Below are 26,176 nucleotides of genomic sequence, written 5' to 3' on the forward strand. Positions count from 1 at the left end.
TCATGAGTTTGCTTCATGCGGTTTTGGGCTGTGGCTAGGTGAGTCTTGAGCAGTCTCAATGTTTCATCTCGATCAGCAAGCTCCAAGTCAAGCTCGGTCCTATCCGCCGCGCGAGTCTATCATAGGCACGCAAGACAGGGGGAGTGCGCCCATAAACCGCCTCAAAGGGGGTCATGCCGATGCTAGAGTGATGAGCCGTATTGTATGACCACTCAGCCCATGGAAGGAATTTGACCCAATCCTTTGGTCATTCCGCCACAAAGCATCGCAAGTATTGCTCCAGTCCGCGATTCACCACCTCGGTTTGGCCATCTGTCTCGGGGTGATAAGCTGAACTCAGGTTGATTTGAGTCCCTTGCAATCTAAAGAACTCGGACCAAAACTCACTGATGAAGATGCGATCCCGGTCTGACACGATTGTCCTAGGCATCCCATGCAACCGTGCCACTTCCCGAACACGAATTTCAGCAACCCTTTTTGCTGAAAACGGGTGAGACAATGTTATGAAATGAGCATATTTGCTCAGTCTATCCACCACAACCAACACCACCGATTGTCCCCGAACCTCCGGCAGCCCCTCGATGAAGTCCATGGAGATATCCTCCCAAATACGCTCTGGTATAGGTAGTGGTTGTAGCAGCCCGCTAGGCTTGAGTGCCTCCGATTTGACTCGTTGGCAGATTTGACATTCACGCACATACTTCTTCACGTCCGTCTTCATCGCTGTCCATGTACAGTTTTGGGCCAGCCGCTTGTAGGTACGTAATACCCCTTCATGCCTTGCTATAGGAGTATTATGGAAGTGTGCCATCAATAGTCTCCGTAGCTCTTCGTTCCGGGGTACCTTGATTCGCCCGCAGTCTAGTACTAACCCATCGCGCTCCTCGTGCTCGGGGTGGCTTGAGGGGTTCTCTCTCAACTCCTCCATGAGTTGGACCAGCTCACTATCCTCTGCACTAGCTCTCCGCAGATCTGAGAAGAAAGGAAAGGTGGGCGCCGAGAAAGAAGCGAGCTCCCTTGCGACCCCTTCATTTGGAAGTTCAAGCAGCGGTTGGCTTCCATCTAGCAGCACTCTCTTGTCATTTCTCCAAAACGTCAATGTGAGGCTTGTAAAATTAAATGTCACGGGCCCCAAGCTTCGAAGCCATTGGGTCCCCAAAACAATATCGGCACCTTGCAAGGCCAACGGATAAAGATCCAATGTGAAAGTTTGGCCTTCCACTTTCAATTCTACACCTCCACAAATAAAATCTACTCGCAATGTGGTGCCATCTCCGATTGTCACATCGAACCCTTCCATGGGTTCCGACTCGAGCCTAATCTTCCTAAGGAGCCTCTTGTCAATAAAGTTGTGGGTGGACCCGGTGTCAATCAAGATTCTCACGGTGGTTTTCTTGACTACCCCATTTACCCGCAAGGTTTTTGGCGCAGCTGTCCCCGAATAGGCGTGGAGGGAGATTTCGGCTATCATGTCCTCCATGGGTTGCTCCTCAGTTTCTTCTCCTTGATGTCCAGCCACATCTGCACCTTCAGCTGCAAACTCATCCTCCGCTTCCTCCAATCCATCGATTAGCATCACCGATCCCATCGGTTTAGCGCAACGATGCCCGGGTACAATCTTCTCATCACAACGGAAGCATAGGCCCTTGGCTCTTCTTTCTTCTACTTGGGCTGGTGTGAGTGCTCGTCCCGGACCTCTAGGTGTATACTTCATATCTTGGGATGGCTTCAAGGTTGCTCGAGGAGGTACCACTGTTGCAGCAACCCTTGGTACTCCGATAGTATTTCCCGCCACTATGTTTGGTTGAGCTTGATTGCGGCTTCCTTGGCTCATCCAACTCTGTTTCAAGTGTATCTTCATGGCCCTATGTTTGTATTCCATAAGCACCGCATCTTCAAAGGCCTCCTTTAAAGTTCTAGGCCTTAAAGCCCTCACATCGGCTTGTATGCCACCTCGCAACCCGGAGATGAAGGTGCTGCGAAGTTGCTGATCCGTCCATGGTGGATGACATCGGCTACTAATCTTCTCAAATTCTTCTTGGTGTGACCCAACCGTGGTCTTTTGCACCGTCTTTGAGAGGAGAGCATCAAAGTCTTCATATCCCGATGCTCCAAATCGCCGTGTGATATCGGCGCAAAATTCAGCCCAAGTTTTGATAGCCTCAGTGGCATTGGCTGCTCGAAACCAATGAAGCGCCGCATCCTCAAGGTGGAAGCTCGCAAGCGTCACCTTGTACTCTTCCGCCGTTCCTTGGTATGCAAAGAATTGCTCCGCCCTATACAACCAATCGATCGGGTCGCCACCTTTGCTCTTGGGGAATTCGAGACGCACGACTTGTCCACGGATGCCATTGTCTCGTTCCGGATCATGTCCTTGTCTAATCGGGGGAGGATGCACCATGAAGTGTTGATGATCCCTCCTTCGGTTTTGATTAACTTGTTGTGGTTCTGGATCGTATTGACCCGCCCACGGATCTTGATCTCCAAGGCGGTCTCCATAGTGGTTCACCCGTCGGATGGGTTCACCTACAACTGGACCTGGTGTAACCATCCTTGCTTGCCTCTGCCCATAGGGTGGTGGTAGCGGTGGCTCTTGTGGTTGCAAAGGCTGAACCCGGTGGGTGGGTTCAAGGGGTGGACTCGCGTCGTGGGGTCGATGGTGCTTTCCCGTTCGCCCGTAGTTCTCGCATCATCTCCATCATCATCTGGTTGTTGATGGCCAATTGCTCTGAAATAGACCCCAACATGGCTTGAACGCTAGGTTCTTCCGTATTCTGATTAGATCGGGTGGTTCCACGGGTGGAAGTCCTTGCAATCGTTTCTCCCTCCTCTATTGCGAGAATCTCTTCTTCATCATCTCGCCGTGTAGCCATGGATCTGGTTGTCGTCATTGGAAGCGCTTGTCCGAGGAAAGGTGGCTCTGATACCAGATTGATATGATCTTCTCTTTGGGGCTAAGGCTCTGATACCAGCTTGATACGATCTGGTACGGAACTTTGAAATTAGATCCCAAAATATGCTGTCGTCGGATCGACGTGAGATTTTGATATGTTGTAGCCTCGTAAAAGATCTTTCCAACAAATCTAGTTACAGGCGAATCGGAGTGGGGGATCTCGAGATATCGTTCATTTAGTGGACGAATGTCAGGATGCTCTGTTTTGGATTCGTGGATGTAGGCACGAGATCCTGGGTAATGGTGGATGGTGGTGGACTGGCGTTAATGTGGTGGCACCGGTGAAAAGTGATGGTGGAACGGTTGTGGTTGATGGAAGGATTAGGGCAAGTGTTGGATAGATTGGACGAAGGGGGAGAAGAGGGCCACCCCTAAGGGACTAGGGTGATTAGCCGGACGAGGGAGGTTAGAAGCGGCGTCGCCGGGGATTGAGAGAACGGGAGCGAAGAAGACGAAGAAGGCAAGGCAAAACTCAATCTCAATAATCAATAATCAATTTGGTTGCCCAGCCACTCAATTAGCAGTTCAGTCTCTAATCTGGTCCCATGGCGTTTTCTCCTACGGCCTAATACTCGGACCGGTTCAGTGGGGCCATCCTCCTCCATTAGTTCGGGTAAGGCCGAACTCACCACATGGTTAGGCCCGATCTGAACCTTCAATGCTGATACATGGAAGACCGGATGTATCCTGGTTCCTTTAGGTAGGTCCAACCGGTAAGCTACTGGACCGATTCGTTGTAGCACTCGGTACGGACCGTAGTACTTGTAACCCAACTTTTGGTTCAAAATTGGTCTCAATGTGGATTGCCGATACGGTTGAGCTCGAACGAACACCAATTGATCCACCTCAAATTCTCGCTCACGAAGGAGGCAAGGCAAAACTCAATCTCAATAATCAATAATCTTCTTGGTTGCCCTACACATCCTTTTATAGGCTAACCAACAACTCACATTAACCCTAAAACACAATTTTCGCCGACCGCGTTCGAACTCGCCCGACCGCGTTCGAACGCACCGAATTAGCTCTTCTGGATTTGCGAACGCGATGCAGGCGTTCACAGTGTGTTCGAACGCACCGCGTTCGAACGCACAGTACATTCTCTTCACCACGTTCACAACCCCGTTCACAAACCGCGTTCGAACTCACTCCACCCGCGTTCGAACCCGACCTACAGAAAACTTATTTTAATGGAAATTAAACACTAAAACATGAAGCAAAAACACTCCTAAAGTGAATCCATGCTCGAGACGACGTCGGTGAAGTCCGAATCGTATCAAGCACCCCTGAAGCCATCCCAAGAAGTGAAGTACGCACCTAGAGGTCTGGGACGAGCACTCACACCTGCTCAAGTGGAGGAACGAAGAGCCAAAGGCCTATGCTTTCGCTGTGATGAGAAGTTTGTACCTGAACATCGCTACGCTAAATCGATGGGATCGGTGATGCTAATAGACAGATTAAAGGAGGGTGAGGATGAGGTTACAGCTGAAGATGAGGGTGTGGCTGGACAGCAAGGAGTAGCTGAGGAGCAACCCGTGGAGGACATGATGGCCGAAATCTCGCTCCATGCCTATTCTGGGACAACTACACCAAAAACTTTATGGGTGAACGGTGTAGTCAAGAAAACCACAGTGAGAATCTTGATCGACACTGAGTTCACCCACAACTTCATTGACAAGAGGCTTCTTAGGAAGATTGGGCTTGTGTCGGAACCCATAGACGGGTTCAATGTAACGATTGGAGATGGAACCACCTTGCGGGCATATTTATTTTCTTTAAAATAAAATTTCTGCACGTCGCATTAGAATGCAGGAGGGGTTGCGTTCGAACGCCTTTGTGAATGTTTGCATCAGGTTCACAAATACAGAGAACGCATAATGTGCATTCAAACGCGGTCGGGCGCGTTCAAATGCCTACATCGCGTTCGCAAATACAGAGAACGCCTTTTGTGTGTTTGAACGCGATTAGGCACATTTGAGTGCGATCAGCAGGAATCCTCTAGAATTAGGGTTACTTATTATTTTAGGACTTGTTAGCTAGCATCTATATATATGTGGATGGCAGCCAAATTCATTATGCTATTGGAATATTGATTTCTTGCCTCATATCTTCTCTCTAGACTCTCTCCCTCCTCCGTTTTCACCATCCTTCGAACTCTACCATTGGCAAGGTTTCTTCTAACTTCTAAACTCCCTCGACTATCGAGCCACCCCTCTTCTTTGGGATTTGGACCACTTCGTTTCGCTTGTCTATATCCCTTAATCACATCCACCATCCACCTTCATCTCCATACCCATCCATAACCCTAACATCCACTTCACCCGTCACTACCACCATTACCCACGTTATTCCGTGTTTTCATCTCTATTGTAATTTGAAGCTGAGAAGGGTGAAAATACAAAAGTTGTAGATTAGGAAGTTATGAATCTAATCCAATTGGTTTTTGAAAAATATTTTTGTCCGATTGCGCAGATTGATTCCTATAATAAATCTAGATCTTGAAGGAATCATTCTGTAATCGACCTTTGGATACAAGTACCCATCATATGCATATAATGTGGTGTGGTGTCGACATGGCCTATGGGCAGAGCTTAGTGTGAGCTTGAGTTTGAGGACTTGATAGTCCGGATTATTTGCATGGTAGGTTATTAATTGCTGATGCATTGATTTGATCATGATGCGCATATTCATATTTATTTATTGTTGCATCATTTATCGCACTACTTTTAGACTGTAGAAGTAGAAACTTGTCGGGCTTTATGCTCACCATATTTTGGTGTGTTAGGTTTTTATTTGTTGGCAATTGTGTACAAAATATTCTAAGTATATTTTTTCATGTATATGAACTTTACACAAGTCTAGAATATCTCTGGTTTGAAGAATTGCAAGATTATTGGAGAAAAGTCGTCGAGTTCACACCGCGTTCACAAACGCGTTCAAACGCGGATACTGCGTTCACACAGACAGAGAGCCGCGTTCACAAACGCGTTCGAACGCGGTGGGTTCACAAACGAGTTCGAACGCGAAATCTGCATTCACACAGACAAAGAGCCGCGTTCACAAACGCGTTCGAACGCGGATACTGCGTTCACACAGACAGAGAGCCGCGTTCACAAACGCGTTCGAACGCGGTGCATTCACAAACGAGTTCGAACGCGAAATCTGCGTTCACACAGATAGAGAGCCGCGTTCACAAACGCGTTCGAACGCAACCTGAAGAATTCAAGCTGTCGCGTTCGAACGCACTCAAGCCCGTTCGAACGCACCAATAAAGTTTAAGAATATTGGACTTTCGTGAGTACGGATAAGACTCGGATTTGGCTCTATCTTGAAGATCGTGAGTACGGATAAGATTTGAATTTGGCTCTATCTTGAAGATCATGAGTACGGATAAGATTGGGATTTGGCTCTATCTTGGAGATGATATATAAGGATTGTGAAACCCTATCTCTAGTGTGGTTGAAGAAGCATTATTGAAGGAGACTTCTTGAGGCTACATCGGTTCTTCAACTAACAAGGCTCTTCTCATCTACAAATCTTAATCTTTCGTCTTAAGGGCTATCTAGATGAAAGATCAATCTCGAGGGTTACGGAGATTGGACTTCAATCACGAGAAGCGGTGAATCGTGGGTTCTAGCGAGCAAGACTGAGAGGAACAAAGTTATTTGGATCGACGGGTTGTTTTGAGAGTTAGTCTTGTAACTGCTACTATTCTAGTGATTGGTTTTGATCCGAGTTTGGATCCGTGGTTTTTTCCCGTTTGGGTTTTTCCACGTTAAAATCTTGGCGTTCATCTTTGCTTTCATTCTTAATATTTCTACGGACTTTTACTTAAGCGAACGAGTGATATCATTGCCTAGTATTTAGATACATACTTGTGTCTAGGGGTTTTTTCAATTGGTATCAGAGCAGGTTCTCTCACCCTTTGAGAGAGATCAGATAGGCATGGATTTTCATAGAGATGGACCATCATCTATTAGACCTCCTATCCTAGACGGATCAAATTCTGGATATTGGAAAGCTAGGATGAGAGCTTACTTGAAGTCTATAGATGAACGAGTATGGTTTGCCGTTGTGAATGGTTGGAGTCCACCAATGTACATGGTGGATGATAAACTTGCTGATAAACCGATAGAGTCATGGGATAGGTCAGACTATGAAAAAGTTGGATGGAATAGCAAGGCAATAAATGCAATTTTTAGTTGTGTTTCCTCGGAAGAATTTAGAAGAATTTCTACTTGTTAGATAGCAAAAGAAGCTTGGACGATCTTAGAAACAACTCATGAAGGAACTATGGCTGTCAAACTTTCTAAACTTCAGAGGTTGACTACTAGTTTTGAAACTCTACGTATGGAGGAGAATGAAACATTTGATGAGTTCTATACAAAGCTGAGTGATATAGTCAACTCCAGTTTCAACCTAGGAGAGAAAATTCCTAAAAACAGAATTGTCTGTAAGATCCTTAGGTCTCTTCCAGAAAGGTTTCAGGCAAAAGTTACAGCCATTGAGGAAAGTAAGGATATCGATTCAATGAAAGTTGAACAATTGGTAGGAAATCTACAAACATTTGAGTCCAGTCTTTCAAAACCAAGAAAGTCTAAAGGGATGGCCCTATCCACAGTTGAACAAAATTTAGAGGAGTCTGATGATGAAGGTGATTTAGATGTTGAGATGTTGACTAAGTTTATCAAAAAGTTTAATAAATTCTTTCGGAAGCCAAACAAGTTGAATGCTGAAAAACTTGATAAAAGCAAAGCCTTTGTGAAAAAGAAGAATACTATGAGTTCAAATACAGGTGGTACCAACAACAATGTCAAACAGAAAAATAAGAATTCTGAGAATAAAGTTCAATGTTTTGAATGTTCTGGTTTTGGACACATCGCACAAGAATGCCCTAATCGCCTTAAGAAGAAGGGTAAAGCTATGAAAGTTACTTGGGATGACTCAGATGAATCTGATGATGATTCTGGAAAAGACGAAGAAAACTTTGTAGCTTTTGCCTCTTCTCTACTTAATATTGATTCCAGTATTGATACTGATAGTACAGATGATCAGGATATGTTACCAGCTGAAGAAGATGAATCTGAAATTCAAAAGGCATATAATGACCTATACCTGGAGTCGTTTAAACTCAAGAAAAGCAATCTTAGACTACATCAACGACTCAAGGTAATTGAACCAGAAAGAATTAAATTTGAGGAGAAGTACAAATTGGAGCTTGAACGTGTCAAAGACATTTCTGAACAACTTGACAATGAGAAAAATAAAATGAAGGCTGATGAAATTGAACTAGAACGATTGAATAAGGAAGTGATATTTCTAAAAGGGAAGAACAAACTTGATGAGATTCTAAAAGCTCAGATCTCTAGAAAAGATAGGTATGGTGTTGGATACACTAGTAATTCAAATAATAACAAAACTGTATTTGTTTCTGCAGGTATACAAAATGAGGAATACCTGAAGCCAACAGCCGCATTTACAAAGCAATCCTGGATGAACCCTTCTAAACAGAACTTGAATATACAAACTGGTGAATCTTTGACTGTACCAAAGGCAAACTCTAGTCACACTCCTCGACAAAAGGTGAGTAGAAAAAGGTTTGTTCCGACATGCTATCATTGCGGCATTCTAGGGCATATTCGACCTCATTGCAAACTTTTGCAAAAACCTAGAAGTGCTTTTATTTATGGGATGAAAACAAAGGCCATATGGGTCAAAAAAGGTGATTTGTTTACAAAACCTTTGGATTTACAGAGATTTGAGTATCTTCGTACTTCTTTTGGAATTTGTGCTTTGGATTGATTTTCTTTTTGTTTTGGTTTGCATGTTTCATTTTTATGAGTTTTTTTCGTTTCTTTTTAGGTTTTATTTTACTCTGAAATTTTTTTTTTTGCTTTTAGTTTCAGATTTGTCGAGAGTTTTTGCTATAAAAAAAAATAAAATAAAAATGATGCACTCCTAGATTCAATAATATATACTCTTGACATAAAAATATGATTTTTCTCTTGATTATGAGTTATTATAGTCAATTTTGTCATCTTGTAGTATATTGTTTCAATTTTGATTTTGTCACTCCCTCGACTTCTATAATAATAAAAAGTTTAATGCACTCATAACGTATGTGTATTATTGTGTGAGCATGATATCATGAATATTTTTTTAAATAGCTCACTATTAACTTTGATTTGCACAGTTTGACCTCATGCTTAGTCATAAAAAATATGTTCATAAAAGATCAATGAAAAGGGCTACAATGAGTTAGTGTGAAACCCGTCTTGTTTCGAGTCCAGTTTGACTTAGTACATTATATGCAAATTCAAAAAAAAATATATGTGAATTTCTTCTTGCACTTTGTTTGATTTGTATTACAAGAAAACGGCTACCTACTCATGTGTGAAAGTCATCATTGCACCTATATTGGTTTATGTATAAAAAATAATACAGGAAAATTCCTGTTATGTTATGGAGAATAAGTCGAAAAGTGCAAAATTTCAATACTAAGTCAGTTTGACTACTGTGTTGCTTCATTGTTTATATAGAAAAGTTTGTTTAAAAAGATTGGTTCATGTTATCTATACTCATCTTGCATATGCATATTGTTATGATCAATCAAGATTAATTTAATTTTGAGTGATGCATTAGAATTGATTATAATATGCTCTTGATGATTTGATTGATCTGTGTATGACTTATTTCATTTGATTGTCATATTCTATGTCTTGAATCTATTTTGAATTTTCTAGAAGTGCATCTCCAAAAAGATTTTTGATTTGTTTTAGTTTAAATTTAAAAAAAAAATCCAAATCCTCAAGATCTTCATCTTTTTCATCAAAATTTTCACTTCAAACCCTTTTAAAGTCTTTAGGCCGAAACTTCAAGATTTTCTTCACTTTTTGCGAGGTATGATCATTCATCAATTTTTTTTTTCAATTACGTCTCTTGATCTTGATTGATTTCGTGCGGTTTCGAGTTTTGATCATATTAAAGTTAATATCTTGATGTTTCTTGTGCGATTGAATGTGATATCTTAGCGTTTTCAAGTGAAAGATGGGTTTCAATTAGGGCCTTCATGGTTTCTTCATCGTCAGTTCCTTCCGAGTTCCTAGTCTTTGGCATTTGTGTCAAAAAGGGGGAGAGTGTTTAGTGTGTCGTGTGTGGTGCGAGCTTAAAGTTTTAGAGTTTACGTGTGTAGGGGGAGCATGGCAATAGGGGGAGTTTATTAGAGTCTTTCTGTCTTTCTAATCTTGCTTATAACTTTGCTTGGAGAAATTGTGAACTTTGTCTATTTAAGTACTTCTGAACTTATGCTCCATTGATAACTTGTGGTTGGATTGTTTATTCATTTCAAGTTATTTTCACTTGATCTTGGATTGGTATATGTTTATTTGCAGGGATTGATGTGCAAAATATTCTAGTCTTGTTGATTGCTCATTTGAAGTCTGTGTAATATCTTATAACCTAGGTGTTTTGTCACAAATTGCCAAAGGGGGAGATTGTTAGGTTTTTATTTGTTGGCAATTGTGTACAAAATATTCTAAGTATATTTTTTCATGTATATGAGCTTTACACAAGTCTAGAATATCTCTGGTTTGAAGAATTGCAAGATTATTGGAGAAAAGCCGTCGAATTCACACCGTGTTCACAAACGCGTTCGAACGCGGATACTGCGTTCACACAGACAAAGAGCCGCGTTCACAAACGCGTTCGAACGCGGTGCGTTCACAAACGAGTTCAAACGCAAAATCTGCATTCACACAGACAGAGAGCCGCGTTCACAAACGCGTTCGAACGCGGATACTGCGTTCACACAGACAGAGAGCCGCGTTCACAAACGCGTTCGAACGCGGTGCGTTCACAAACGAGTTCGAACGCGAAATCTGCGTTCACACAGACAGAGAGCCGCGTTCACAAACGCGTTCGAACGCAACCTGAAGAATTCAAGCTGTCGCGTTCGAACGCACTCGAGCCCGTTCGAACGCACCAACAAAGTTTAAGAATATTGGACTTTCGTGAGTATGGATAAGACTCGGATTTGGCTCTATCTTGAAGATCGTGAGTACGGATAAGATTTGGATTTGGCTCTATCTTGAAGATGATATATAAGGATTGTGAAACCCTATCTCTAGTGTGGTTGAAGAAGCATTATTGAAGGAGACTTCTTGAGGCTATATCGGTTCTTCAACTAATAAGGCTCTTCTCATCTACAAATCTTAATCTTTCGTCTTAAGGGCTATCTAGATGAAAGATCAATCTCGAGGGTTACGGAGATTGGACTTCAATCACGAGAAGCGGTGAATCATGGGTTCTAGCGAGCAAGACTGAGAGGAACAAAGTCATTTGGATCGACGGGTTGTTTTGAGAGTCAGTCTTGTAACTGCTACTATTCTAGTGATTGGTTTTGATCCGAGTTTGGATCCGTGGTTTTTTCCCGTTTGGGTTTTTTCACGTTAAAATCTTAGCGTTCATCTCTGCTTTCATTCTTAATATTTCTATGGACTTTTACTTAAGCGAACGAGTGATATCATTGCCTAGTATTTAGATACATATTTGTGTCTAGGGGTTTTTTCATGGTGGAAATATTTTCATATTAGTAGATGAGCCGGAGTTTGTGGCGGATCTGGAGAAGACTGGCTTGAGTCTTTTTTTTCTAATTCTTATTTTTATTCTTAGTTTATTTATAAATTAAGCTAAATTGTTTGTAGCTCCTGCATGGGCTTTATCATATTTTTTGTTATGGATATGTATTTTGGGCTTGTTGTGGCATTGGTGTCATGGTCTTCTTGTTTGTATTATTTGTGGAAATGTGGGTTTTTCGCTTGTATATTGTGTTGAAACATCGACCAGCAGGTCACGTGGTAATCATATGAGTTCTACCCACGTGAGGGGCACGTGTTTGGTGGCGGGTGTTACACAGAGGCTGCCATCCAAAATAGGCCTACATTATTCCTTAATGTGGGCGATTTCAAGTTTGGCTACTCGGAGCCTGTTAATAACTCACCGGCGAACAATAGCGCTGAGGAAGAGCTACTACTAATAGATGTGTTGATCTTCTAAGGACTCACAGGGTTAATGTTTTCTTTTTATTGGAAACTAGGGTGAAGGCCATAAGAGCTACAGCCATAGCCCGAAAACTTGGCAGTGATTGGAAGTTCTTTTGCGGTTTCAAGTCAAGGCCTCTCGGGTGGCATAATGATGTTATGGAATGCTACTGAGGTCATGACCACCATTCTCAAAATCTCATCGTAGGCAATTCATGGCATCATTATAGCTAAGTCCTCTCACAAATCTTGGCTAATTTTAGATATTTATGCCAATACACCTCGTATATCAATCGGAGAATCATTTGGAATGATTTAATAAGCATAGGTAACATTAATCTACCGTGGCTTTGTGTGGGTGATTTTAATGTTTTACTCAAGGAGGAAAGCCCTTCACCCTTGACACTAGGAGTAAGGATTTTGCTAATTGTGTTGACTCTTCGAATCTAGTGGACTTGGGTTTTTGAGCCCTCCTTTTACTTGGTCGAATAATCACCCTAATGAGGATAGAATTTGGTGCTGCCTTGATTGGGCTTTTGCAAACTCCGACTGGATTAATTCCTTTCCTAATGCTATTGTCTCTCACCTTAATAGATGTAACAACCCAATCTAAAAAACAAAAAAAAAATCCTTGCATTGGCACGACGTGGCCGGCCATAGTGTGGCTGGCCTCGTGCCCATGCAATGGGGCAGCGTAGGGGAGGTGCCACGCACCCCCCTCGCGTCGTCGCAGCCACCACCAACCCGTCCCACCGCCTCTCTTTCTCCCTCTATATATCTCTTTCTCTCGCTCTCTCTCTCTCGATCCTCTCTCTCTCATCTCTCTCTCTCTCTATATCTCTCGCCGAGGCCGGCCTATCGCCACCGCCGCCATCTTTGGAAACAGCCGCCGCCACCTCCACGAGCACCGGTGAGCTCTTTCTCTCTCTCTCTCTTCTTCTCTCTTCTTCTCTCTCTCTCTCACTATCTCTCTCTCTCTCTCTCTTTCTCTTTTTCTTACTTTGGGCTCAGGCCCGTCGGAGCCGAGCCGCCGGCGAGAGGCCAACAGCCGGCTAGCCACCAGCTGTCGGTGCCGTCCCCGCCACCCCGGGTCCACACCTCCCTCCTCTTTCTTCCCTTCTTCTCTTCTCTTCTTCTTCTGCTTCTTCCTTCTTCTTCCTTCTTCTTCCTTCTTCTTTTCTTCTTTTTCTTCCTCAGCTGCTTCTTCTCTTCTTATATTTCGAAGACTGGGCCAAGCCCAGCACTAATACTAGTGATCCATTATCCTTTTTAATTTTATTATTTATTTATTTAGGTATTTCTGTATTAATTAATACAAATAGATTTAGACATTATTTATTTTAATAATAATACATATTCATCATTATGATTATTGTTAATTAAAGTTTATTGATGATTAATTAGGTTATAAACTATTACACATAAATATAGCTAATACTTATATTTATTTATTTATTTATTTACTTATATGTATATTAGATTAATAGATAGATTTGTAAATTATAATTATTAGATTTATATTCTAATATTCTTATGATATACATTTTAAGTAATTCTATTAATTTATTATATATTGGTATTTTTGTAATAAATAAAATACTAGGCTAATGTATTTATTTATTATTTTATAAAGTAATATTTAATTAATTAAGATATAATTATAGTTAGGTTTTCATCTACATTTTTATTTTTATTTTTATCTGTAATTAAAAATCTAGCTAGTTATAAAGATAAGTAGAAATCCTAAAACCTTCTAAATCATCATATATTATATGAACGGATTTTAATCAGATAAACGGCTAACATCATACTACTTAAATAATTTCAGATTCCGACCCCCCTGTTCAGGATCCCGTGGACTTAGCTATCGAGGCTTGATCATTGTCGTAGCAATGTGAGCGAGTGGTTGTTTGGTATTTGCAGTGGTGTTAAGTAGTCTTATCTCCTAGACGCCTTTCTCAAATCAGTTTATATTATATATTATGTACATGCATGTTTTGGCCTCCAGCATGATTATATGACCTTATCTAGAGATGATTACAATCGAGCATATTTTATCATGCATCTGATTAGGTTGATCTGGGACATGAGCACATTGGTGATATATAGAGATGATGAGAGATGATTATACTATTATAATGTTATGTCTAGTTAATCTATAGCATGAGTATGCATGTAATTAATTAGCATGAGTATGCATGTGTTGACTATATGATCGGAGACTATATTATATTATTTTTCTCTTAATTCCTGTTCCACCTAAATTCCTATTATGCATTGACTTATTATCGTACTAGATATATGCATATGATTTGTCATTTAGAAGGAAAGCATAAAATGTGATTGATAGGATAGTTGATTGAAAGCGTTAGGATACCCGAGTGGGCGCGATGGTATGATCATGCCTCTGGCTATGGAGCTCTGATACCAGCTTAGAACGATCTCGCCTTTTTGGTGAAGGGTCGATCTCTTCCAATTCTTGATCTGGACTAGATCTGGCACGGAACTTTGAAATAAGATCTCGAAATATGCCGCCGTCGGATCGATGTGATGATATGTTGTAACCCCAGAAAAGAGCTTTCTAACAAATCTAGCTGCAGGCGAATCGGATGTGGGGATCTCGAGATATCGTCCGATTTGTGGACAAAGGTTAGATGGTCTGTTTTGGATCCGTGGATGGAGGCACGTGATCCTAGGTAATGGTGGTTGAAGGTGGACCAGTGTTAATGTGGTGGCACCGGTGAAAAGTGATGGTAGAAGGGTTGTGGTTGATGGAAGGATTAGGGCAAGTGTTGGATAGATTGGACGAAGGGGGAGAAGAGGGCCACCCCTAAGGGACTAGGGTGATTAGCCGGACGATGGAGGTTAGAAGCGGCGTCGCCGGGGATTGAGAGAACGGGAGCGAAGAAGACGAAGAAGGCAAGGCAAAACTCAATCTCAATAATCAATAATCAATTTGGTTGCCCAGCCACTCAATTAGCAGTTCAGTCTCTAATCTGGTCCCATGGCGTTTTCTCCTACGGCCTAATACTCGGACCGGTTCAGTGGGGCCATCCTCCTCCATTAGTTCGGGTAAGGCCGAACTCACCACATGGTTAGGCCCGATCTGAACCTTCAATGCTGATACATGGAAGACCGGATGTATCCTGGTTCCTTTAGGTAGGTCCAACCGGTAAGCTACTGGACCGATTCGTTGTAGCACTCGGTACGGACCGTAGTACTTGTAACCCAACTTTTGGTTCAAAATTGGTCTCAATGTGGATTGCCGATACGGTTGAGCTCGAACGAACACCAATTGATCCACCTCAAATTCTCGCTCACGTCGGCCTTTGTCATGAGTTTTCTTCATGCGGTTTTGGGCTGTGGCTAGGTGAGTCTTGAGTAGTCTCAATGTTTCATCTCGATCAGCAAGCTCCAAGTCAAGCTCGGTCCTATCCGCCGCTGCGAGTCTATCATAGGCACGCAAGACAGGGGGACTGCGCCCATAAACCGCCTCAAAGGGGGTCATGCCGATGCTAGAGTGATCAGCAGTATTGTATGACCACTCAGCCCATGGAAGGAATTTGACCCAATCCTTTGGTCGTTCCGCCACAAAGCATCGCAAGTATTGCTCCAGTCCGCGATTCACAACCTCGGTTTGGCCATCCGTCTCGGGGTGATAAGCTGAACTCAGGTTGATTTGAGTCCCTTGCAATCTGAAGAACTCAGACCAAAACTCACTAATGAAGATGCGATCCCGGTTTGACACGATCGTCCTAGGCATCCCATGCAAGCGTGCCACTTCTTGAACAAAAATTTCAGCAACCCTTTTTGCTGAAAACGGGTGAGACAATATTATGAAATGAGCATATTTGCTCAGTCTATCCAACACAACAAACACCACCGATTGTCCCCGAACCTCCGGCAGCCCCTCGATGAAGTCCATGGAGATATCCTCCCAAATACACTCTAGTATAGGTAGTGGTTGTAGCAGCCCGCTAGGCTTGAGTGCCTCCGATTTGACTCGTTGGCAGATTTGACATCCACAAACATACTTCTTCACGTCCGTCTTCATCGCTGTCCATGTACAGTTTTGGGCCAGCCGCTTGTAGGTACGTAATACCCCTTCATGCCCTGCTATAGGAGTATCATGGAAGTGTGCCATCAATAGTCTTCGTAGCTCTTCGTTCCGGGGTACCTTGATTCGCCCGCACTCTAGTACTAACCCATCGCGCTCCTCGTGCTCGGGGTGGCTTGAGGGGTTCTCTCTCAACTCCTCCATGAGTTGGACCAGCTCACTATCCTCTGCACTAGCTCTCCGTAGATCTGAGAAGAAAGGAAAGGTGGGTGCTGAGAAAAAAGCGAGCTCCCTTGCGACCCCTTCATTTGGAAGTTCAAGCAGCGGTTGGCTTCCATCTAGCAGCACTCTCTTGTCATTTCTCCAAAACGTCAATGTGAGGCTTGTAAAATCAAATGTCACGGGCCCCAAGCTTCGAAGCCATTGGGTCCCCAAAACAATATCGGCACCTTGCAAGGCCAACGGATAAAGATCCAATGTGAAAGTTTGGCCTTGCACCTTCAATTCTGCACCTCCACAAATAGAATCCGCTCGCAATGTGGTACCATCTCCAATCATCACATCGAACCCTTCCGTGGGTTCCGACTCGAGCCCAATCTTCCTAAGAAGCCTCTTGTCAATGAAGTTGTGGGTGGACCCGGTGTCAATCAAGATTCTCACTGTGGTTTTCTTGACTACCCCATTCACCCGCAAGGTCTTTGGCGCAGCTGTCCCCGAATAGGCGTGGAGGGAGATTTCGGCTATCATGTCCTCCACGGGTTGCTCCTCAGCTTCTTCTCCTTGATGTCCAGCCACATCTGCACCTTCAGCTGCAAACTCGTCCTCCGCTTCCCCCAATCCATCGATTAGCATCACCGATCCCATCGGTTTAGCGCAGCGATGCCCGGGTACAATCTTCTCATCACAATGGAAGCATAGGCCCTTGGCTCTTCTTTCTTCTACTTGAGCTGGTGTGAGTGCTCGTCCCGGACCTCTAGGTGCATACTTCACATCTTGGGATGGCTTCAAGGGTGCTCGAGGAGGTACCACTGTACCAGCAACCCTTGATACTCCGATAGTATTTCCCGCCGCTATGTTTGGTTGAGCTTGATTGCGGCTTCCTTGGCTCATCCAACTCTGTTTCAAGTGTATCTTCATGGCCCTATGTTTGTCTTCCATAAGCACCGCATCTTCGAAGGCCTCCTTTAAGGTTCTAGGCCTTAAAGCCTTCATATCGGCTTCAATGTCACCCCGCAGCCCAGAGATGAAGGTGCTGCGAAGTTGCTGATCCGTCCATGGTGGATGACATCGGCTACTAATCCTCTCAAATTCTTCTTGGTATGACCCAACCGAGGTCTTTTGCACCGTCTTTGAGAGGAGAGCATCAAAGTCTTCATATCCCAATGCTCCAAATCGCCGTGTGATATCGGCGCAAAATTCAGCGCAAGTTTCGATAGCCTCAGTGGCATTGGCTGCTCGAAACTAATTAAGTGTCACATCCTCAAGGTGGAAGCTCACAAGCGTCACCTTGTACTCTTCCGCCATTCCTTGGTATGCAAAGAATTGCTCCGCCCTATACAACCAATCGATCGGGTCGCCACCTTTGAACTTGGGGAATTCGAGACGCACGACTTGTCCACGAATGCCATTGTCTCATTCCGGATCATGTCCTTGTCTAACCGGGGGAGGATGCACCATGAAGGGTTGATGATCCCTCCTTCGGTTTTGATTAACTTGCCGTGGTTCCGGATCGTATTGACCCGCCCACGAATCTTGATCTCCAAGGCGGTCTCCATAGTGGTTCACCCGTTGGATGGGTTCACCTGCAACTGGACCTGGAGTAACCATCCTTGCTTGTCTCTGCCCATAGGGTGGTGGTAGCAGCGGCTCTTGTGGTTGCTAAGGCTGAACCGGTGGCGGTGGGTTCAAGGGGGTGGACTCGCGTCGTGGGGTCGATGGTGCTTTCCCGTTCGCCATTGCTTCCCTTATCACCCGTAGTTCCCGCATCATCTCCATCATCATCTAGTTGTTGATGGCCATTTGCTCTGAAAGAGACCCCAACACGCCTTGAACGCTAGGTTCTTCCGTATTCTAATTAGATCGGGCAGTTCCACGGGTGGAAGTCCCTGCAATCGTTTCTCCCTCCTCTATTGGGAGAATCTCTTCTTCATCATCTCGCCGTGCAGCCATGGTTCTGGTTGTCGTCATTGGAAGCGCTTGTCCGAGGAATGGTAGCTCTGATACCAGCTTGGTACGATCACGCCTCTGGCTATGGAGCTCTGATACCAGCTTGGTACGATCTCGCCTTTTTGGTGAAGGGTCGATCTCTTCCAATTCTTGATCTGGACGAGATCTAGCACGAAACTTTGAAATAAGATCCCGAAATATTCTGCCGTCGGATCGACGTGAAACTTTGATATGTTGTAGCCCCAGAAAAGAGCTTTCCAACAAATGTAGTTGCAGGCGAATCGGATGTGGGGATCTCGAGATATCATCCAATTTGTGGACAAATGTCAGATGGTCTATTTTGGATCCGTGGATGGAGGCACGTGATCCTAGGTAATGGTGGTTGAAGGTGGACCGGCATTAATGTGGTGGCACCGGTGAAAAGTGATGGTGGAAAGGTTGTGGTTGATGGAAGGATTAGGGCAAGTGTTGGATAGATTGGACGAAGGGGGAGAAGAGGGCCACCCCTAAGGGACTAGGGTGATTAGCCGGACGAGGGAGGTTAGAAGCGGCGTCGCCGGAGATTGAGAGAATTGTAACACCCATAAAAAAAAAAATAAAAAAAAAAGTATCATGATGTTCGCAGGTCTTTCTGGTGGCCATGACTGAAGAGGAACATAGCGGAGTTTGTATCCCGATGCTTGGCATGTCAGCAGGTAAAGATTGAGCACCAAAGACCTGTAGGGACTCTCAGACCTCTACCCATTCCTGAGTGGAAATGGGAGCATATTACTATGGATTTTGTGGTTGGACTGCCGAAGACTATTAAGAAGAAAGATTCTATATGGGTAATTGTTGATCGGTTGACCAAGACTGCTCATTTTTTTCCAGTTAACACCACAGATTCCATGGAGCAGCGGGCTACCTTATTTCGAGATGAGATCTTTCCTCGCCACGGGGCTCCCGTGTCCATCACCTCTAATAGGGACCCTAGATTTACATCTAGATTGTGGCAACAATTTGCTAAATCTCTTAGTACCAAATTGCAGTTCAGCACAGCTTATCATCCTCAGACCGACGGCCAGTCAAAGCGGACGATCCAGACATTGGAGGACATGTTACGTGCTTCAGTTGCTGATTTGGACTTAGCTGGGATAGGCATCTTCCTTTGATTGAATTTGCCTATAATAATAGTTATCACTCCAGCATCGGGATGCCCCCTTATGTGGCTTTATATGGTCGGAGATGCCGGACACCTATCAGCTGGGATGAAGTGGGGGAGCGGAAGATAGAGAGCTCAGAGTTAATCCAGGAAACCATTGACAAGGTCCGAAAGGTACGTGAACACTTGCGGGCAGCCCAGAGTCAACAAAAGAGCTATGCTGATCGTCGACGTCGAGATCTAGAATTTCAGGTTGGAGATAGAGTTTTCCTCAAAGTCTCACCTTGGAAAGGAGTTGTCCGATTTGGGAGGAAGGGCAAGTTGAGCCCTCGATACATTGGACCTTATGAGATACTGGAGCGGATAGGGTCAGTTGCATACCGTGTGGATCTGCCTTCAGAATTGTCACAAATTCACAATGTTTTCCATGTGTCAGTATTGAGAAAATATTTACACAATCCCTCCCATGTGTTGAAAGAGGAACATATTCAGCTGAAGAAGGATCTGTCTTATGAGGAGCAACCCATTCGGATCGTTGATAGATGCGTGAAGGTGCTTCGGAGAAGGAATGTACCACTGGTCATAGTTCTTTGGCGGAATCATGGAGTAGAGGAAGCTACTTGGGAGCTTGAGGAGGAGATCAGTCCACTTATCCTAACCGCAGCGCACACGCTTGGCGCGTGCGCTGACTCCTCCTTCCCTCTCCCCCACCTCTCGTAGTTAGTTGCGAGAGGTGGGAGAGAAGGGCGCCGGAGTGGAGTTAACTCCACTCCGTTGCCCTCTCCACCCCTTTTCCCTATTTAACCTCCACCCAATTTCTCCTCGAGTTCTTTCTTTTTCAAAATCTTCTCTTCTTCGCTTTTCCCCTACTCTCTCTTTCTCTCCCGAGCTGCCAAAGTTTCCGTTACGGGCAGCGAGTCACCGGAGCGCCGGCAGCCAACTAAAACCCCTCATCTCGATCGTCAGGTTAGCCTTCATCCCCTCTTTATTTCAATTTGAAAATAGCCTAGTTAAGCATGAGTAATTAGGATTTTATCTTCGACTGCTTTCACCGGAGAAATACGGCGACCGGCGACCTCGGGTCGACCACCCACCGGTTCGGAAAGTTTTCCTGTTTTTCCCCCTTGCTGTAGGTACCCAAATTGGGTACCCACGGGGCGCGAGGGAGGCGATGCCATGTCGCCTCCCACCGTCGGGTTTCTTTGGCACCTGCGGCCACCACCGACGGTGGTGGCCTCACTCGTCAACCTCGGCCGACCCACCTCTTCACTTGAAAGAGGTGGGTACTCGAGAAGAGGGCTTCGAGCCCACCTAGCTCTGAGTTGAAAACTCCATGGCCACCGGCCATGGAGTTCCTCAATTCTTCCCCCTCCGGCTGCACTAGCCGGAGGTTCTATCCACTCCTGCGCCCAAGTCGAACTAGTCAACTTGGGGAGAAGTTGCTGGAGCCGGGGGGGGGCTGCCGGTGACGAGGATTACCGGCAGCAACACCCCTCTCCTCTGTTTCTCCTTCTCTGTCAAGGAGACGAGGAGAGGGTGGAGGTTGGGCCCCCCACCGCTCTCTCTTCGTGGGTGGAGTGGGGGGCTGCGTTGCGCCCAAGTCCACATCCCCTCTTTTTTAAAGGTCTCGGTGGGTGGGCTATAGAGCCCACCCATTATCTTCGGTCCGTGTGGGCTGCGCAGTAGGTCTGCGGCCCACTCTCTCTCTCACTCTCACTTAATTTGCTGAGCCTTGAACTCAGCCCAATCTTTAACATTTTAACCCTAGTCTAATTAATTTTGAGTCTGTTATTTTTCTTAAATTCTGTTAGCTGCCTAAATTGTAATTATTATAATTTTTCTCAACCATGTTATTAATAAAATTAGGGACTATACAAAATTAAAATAGTATTTGAATCTTTTAGTCTTCTCAATTATCTTCACATTTACAATGTGAACGGCTCTAATGACCATTATTATTTTAATTAGGACAAATAATACCTCGGACCTAGAGAATCAAACTTAAATATACACAACAAGATGGTTAGTTTATAAGTCCATTAATTTTATGTCTATTTTATTTATAAATTATTAGATTCAGCATTGTGCGGGAAAGATCTTGAAATTCAAGAAGAGCCGACTGAATAGGAGAGTAAGACGGATTCCAGAAATAGCTCAGGCGAGTAGAATTTTATAATAGTCTTTAAAAATGCATGCTTATGTCATATCTTACATGTGATAGTTAAATGTCGTTTTCTTATGAATCTTATATCATCTCATAATATTTGCATTTAATTACATGTCAGTTCTTACTTGTATTATTTATCACTTAATACACATGTATGATAGACTATATGTTTGTTTATAATATCTGTTATTGTGATGATTATGTTAATTAAATAATAGAAGTCATGGCACCACGGGCACGTATCACTATTAGTCAAGTCCCAGTTAGGCAATGCCCTTTTACCTACTCAACCCGGGGTTAGGGGTAGAGTGTATATTATATAGTATCATATTAGCGGCCTACACCTGAGGTCGGTAGCAAGTGGAGCATTCAGGTGATTACACTGCCATAGTTGGAGACTTGACTAGTATGATATTAGAAAGATGATTGAGAGGAAATGATTATAGTTCTAGCGGTACCCAAGGACGTAGGGTCAGGGCGTCTATTGAGCTGTGTGCTCTTACCAGCCGTATGTGATGATTTCGCCCTGTGCAATAATTACTAGAACGGTGTTGATGGGCCTACGATTGTGGTCCTTAGTCTGATGGCCACAGACAACCGGTCATATGCTGCGTCGCCAGGCATGTATGGGCGATAATACCGCTAGTTGACTAGTCTCCCTTGATTTTTATGATGCTATGTGAGATATGTTATTGTGACTCGACTCCTGTGTGGATTTCTATGTAAAATAAGCTATAATGATGAAAACTATTAAAAGTCATAATGTACATTTTTCCTTGACATGTTATGAGTTGCATTTTTACTTATCATGTAATATTCTTAGATTATTATTAGATTTTACTTGCTGGGCCCCGTGCTCACCGCCATTTTTGGTGGAAATATTTCAGAGATGATTATAGAGGATGCGGACATCGAGGAGTAGCAGATTCATTCCTTATTTTTAGCATTTGTTTATTCTATCATTTCAGTTGGACTTAGCCCCTGCGAGGGTATTTATGTTTTAGCAAATTTGTGATGGACTTGTATTCCTAGAGGCTTGTTGAGGCCTGTGATATTATAATTTAGGATTATTATTAGATTATTATGGTATTTCTTGACTTATTCAGATACTTGGTGAGATTATTTCACTGACCGATCACGTGGGAATCACGTGGACATGCTCCACGTGAAGAACACATAAATTTTTGGAAGTGGGTGTTTCAAGAACGGGAGCGAAGAAGATGAAGGAGGCAAGGCAAAACTCAATCTCAATAATCAATAATCAATTTGGTTGCCTACCACATCCTTTTATAGTCTAACCAACAACTCAAATTAACCCTAAAAACACAATTTTCGTTGATCATGTTCGAACTCGCCTGACCGCGTTCGAACGCACCGAGTTCGCTCTTCTGGATTTGCGAACGCGATGCAGGCGTTCGAACACACGAACGAATGCGCCTGTCGGTATTTGCGAACGCGATGTAGGCATTCACAGTGCGTTCGAACGCACCACGTTCGAATGCGCAGTACATTCTCTTCACCACGTTCACAACCTCGTTCACAAACTGCGTTCGAACTCACTCCACCCGCGTTCGAACGCGACTTACAAAAAACTTATTTTAATGGAAATTAAACACTAAAACATGAAATAAAAACACTCCTAAAGTGAATCCATGCTTGAGACGACGTCGGTGAAGTCTGAATCGTATCACGCGAGGGTTAGGATGCGCTTAGTAGATGATTGATCGCTTGACATATTCGCGATCCTGTTGGCTTTACGTCTAAGGTCATTAGTATGTGTGCACAATAGACATTCGGATACATGCCGTTCGCCAAGGCATATGTGGTGATTTATCCTCATGAGGTTTTTGTCATCTAGAAGGGTGCCCGATCTGGATGGATGTTGATACCCTAGCGGGTGGCGGGGTATGGTTATATTTGAGATACTCTTACGGGTGGCGGAGTATGCTCTAAGCCTTCGAACATGATGTTGAGACCGAGTACCGGGTGTTGACTGTGCACAGTGGTCTAGTATGATGATATTATACCCAGATACCGGTGATGATTGTGATGTTGAGAAATGCATATGATTTCATTATCATTTGGTTACCTGATTATCGAGTGATCAATATGCATCATATATGGTTGCATTTGATATCATAGCATGGTCATGGTCGGCATGCATCATGTGTCATATTTCAGAGAGAGTTTTGATGATGGTATGACAAGGAGATTTATTTATATATTGTCAAGGATTATATATTTTATCAGTTAAGACATAACATGTTATCTATTTTTCATTTATGTATTATTGAGGAACATTCATATACTCTTTCATGACATGATGCTCTTTCTGATTCATATTATCTAGTATATCATTTACTCTTTGTTTGGCATCACTGATTTGGGATAAGGTCTATTCACTAAGCTTTTTGCTCATGACTCTCTTTATTTTTTTTTCTAACCCCCTCAGATATGTGGTACGTGATAGCGACTTGAGATATCTTGATAAGATATTTTAGAGCGATGATGAGGTGAGCTATAGATGTGAGACGGTATAGATGATAGTTTATATAGGAATTGAGTTGTACCAGTATTTGATATTTGTACTCTTTTGTATTAGATGATAAATTGTATAATACATGTTGAATCATAGTGTACTCTTATATTAGTCATTTTAGTTGTATCATGATGGTTTGTTGTGGCCTATGTGGGTCCTACCAGATTATGTAGTGGTTTAATGTATATTATTGTAGACTAGGATATTCATATGTTAACAGGTTTATTTGGTTAGTAGTATGATTTATCTGGTGATGGATTATGTGATCATGGATAGGTTAGCAGGTTTTATTTGATGATGTCATGATTATATGTGCACAGGAGAGTATCTGTGCATGATGGGCTCTGCCTAACTTGTCGCGTGCGCCGCGTGTGCCGTGTGGGCGCGTGGGCGTGCACGTGCCCGTGCTGGGTGAGGGCGTTACGATAGAGTTGTTTCAAATCATTCTCCTTTGCATATTAATACTAATATGTAGTCTAACTTTGCTAGAAGACCTTTCAGATTTGAACACTTCTAGTTTGATTACATCGTTGTAGATGATATTGTGAAAAATGCCTTTAATCTAGTGCCTCAGTCAAATAACCCTAATAACCTTTATGGGAAACTTGACTATGTCAAGAAGATAGTTAAGTTTTGGAATAAGCATGATTTGGGGAAACTTGAAAACCAAATTGATTACCTGAATGATCAAATTGTCCAAATGGAATTCAAGGATATGGAGGGGCAGCTGTCTTCCTCTTCGTATTCTACCCTTACCTATCTCTACAATCGTCAAGCGACCCTCCTGAGGCAACTTGAAACTAAATGGCATTCTAAATGTAGGGATAGGTAGGTTAAGCATGGTGACCGTAATTTCCATTCTAAATGTAGGGATAGGTAGGTTAAGCATGGTGACCGTAGTTTCCATTACTTCCATGTCCACTATGATTAAGAGACATCCCAATAGAATTCTATCCTTACTCCTTGAGTCTAGTGAACGTATTTCTGATTTTGAAGCTATTAAGTCTACTTTTATCAACTTTTATGCTAAACTTTGGGTCACCCCTAATGATGAAACTATTTCTGATTGGGGTGATATTGGTGAGGGTCTACCTTCTATTCCTTCCCACTGCTATGATGATATGATTGCATCTTTTTTGGATGATGAAATTAAGAAAACTTTGTGGAGCATGTCATTTGGTAAATCCCCTCGTCCTGATGGATACCATGTTAAATTTTATAGAAGGTATTGGGATGATATTGGTTCGGTTCTCAGTAAGGCTTTGAGGGACTTCCAAATCACCGGCATTTTACCGCCACTATAGAATTAGACCTTTATTGCTCTAATACCTAAAAGGCCTAATCCAGCGAGAATCACTAAATTTAGACCCATCTCCGTATGCAATGTGTCTTACCGATTATTGACCAAGCTTCTGGTTAATAGAATGAAACTTTATTAGTACAAATCATTAGCCCTGAGCAGTCTGCTTTCATGGCGGGAAGGTATATAGGAAATAACATCCTCTTAGCTAGTGAAATCTTACACTCAATCAAACGGGACAAAACTTCTGAGCCTTATATGATTATTAAGTTTGATATAGAGAAGGCTTATGATCATTTGAATAGGGAAGTTATTTTACAAACTTTGGATAAAATGAATTTTTCAACTAAATGGGTCAATTGGATTAAAAAATGTATTTCCACGGTAAAATATTCCTTCCTTATAAATGGGATTTATACTAATTGGATGTCTGGTAAATATGGCATAAGACAAGGTGATTCTTTAACCCCTTGTTTATTATTACTTCTCAAATTCTCTCCATTATGTTGAATAGCTGCATGGATAAGGGTTCATTAGCTGATTTTCCTAGTAGCAATGATTGTAGAATATGTCATCTTATGCATGCTGATGACCTGCTTATCATTACTAAAGCATCTGATGCTAGCTGTGAAGTTATTAGAGAAGCTTTTGAGAATTATAGTAGAATAACTAATCAAAAGATTAACCTAGAGAAATCTGCTTTCTATCTCCCTAGTTGGACTAACCCTACAATTTATAGGGATATAAAATGCTCATTGCCCATCAATCATGTCAAGTTTCCTTTTCGGTATTTGGGTTTTTAACTATCTCCATTTAAA

At 43.1% G+C, this 26,176-nt stretch overlaps 1 pseudogene; it reads left to right on the forward strand.

Moving 5' to 3' along the window:
• Positions 1 to 4,380: 4,380 nt before the first annotated feature.
• Positions 4,381 to 25,362, forward strand: LOC140798926 (uncharacterized; annotated as a pseudogene).
• The last annotated feature ends 814 nt before the right edge of the window (positions 25,363 to 26,176 follow it).

The sequence above is a fragment of the Typha latifolia genome, chromosome 12 (assembly GCF_019914945.1).
Source record: "Typha latifolia isolate L0001 chromosome 12, TyphaL0001v2, whole genome shotgun sequence".
In the NCBI taxonomy this organism is placed as follows: domain Eukaryota; kingdom Viridiplantae; phylum Streptophyta; class Magnoliopsida; order Poales; family Typhaceae; genus Typha; species Typha latifolia.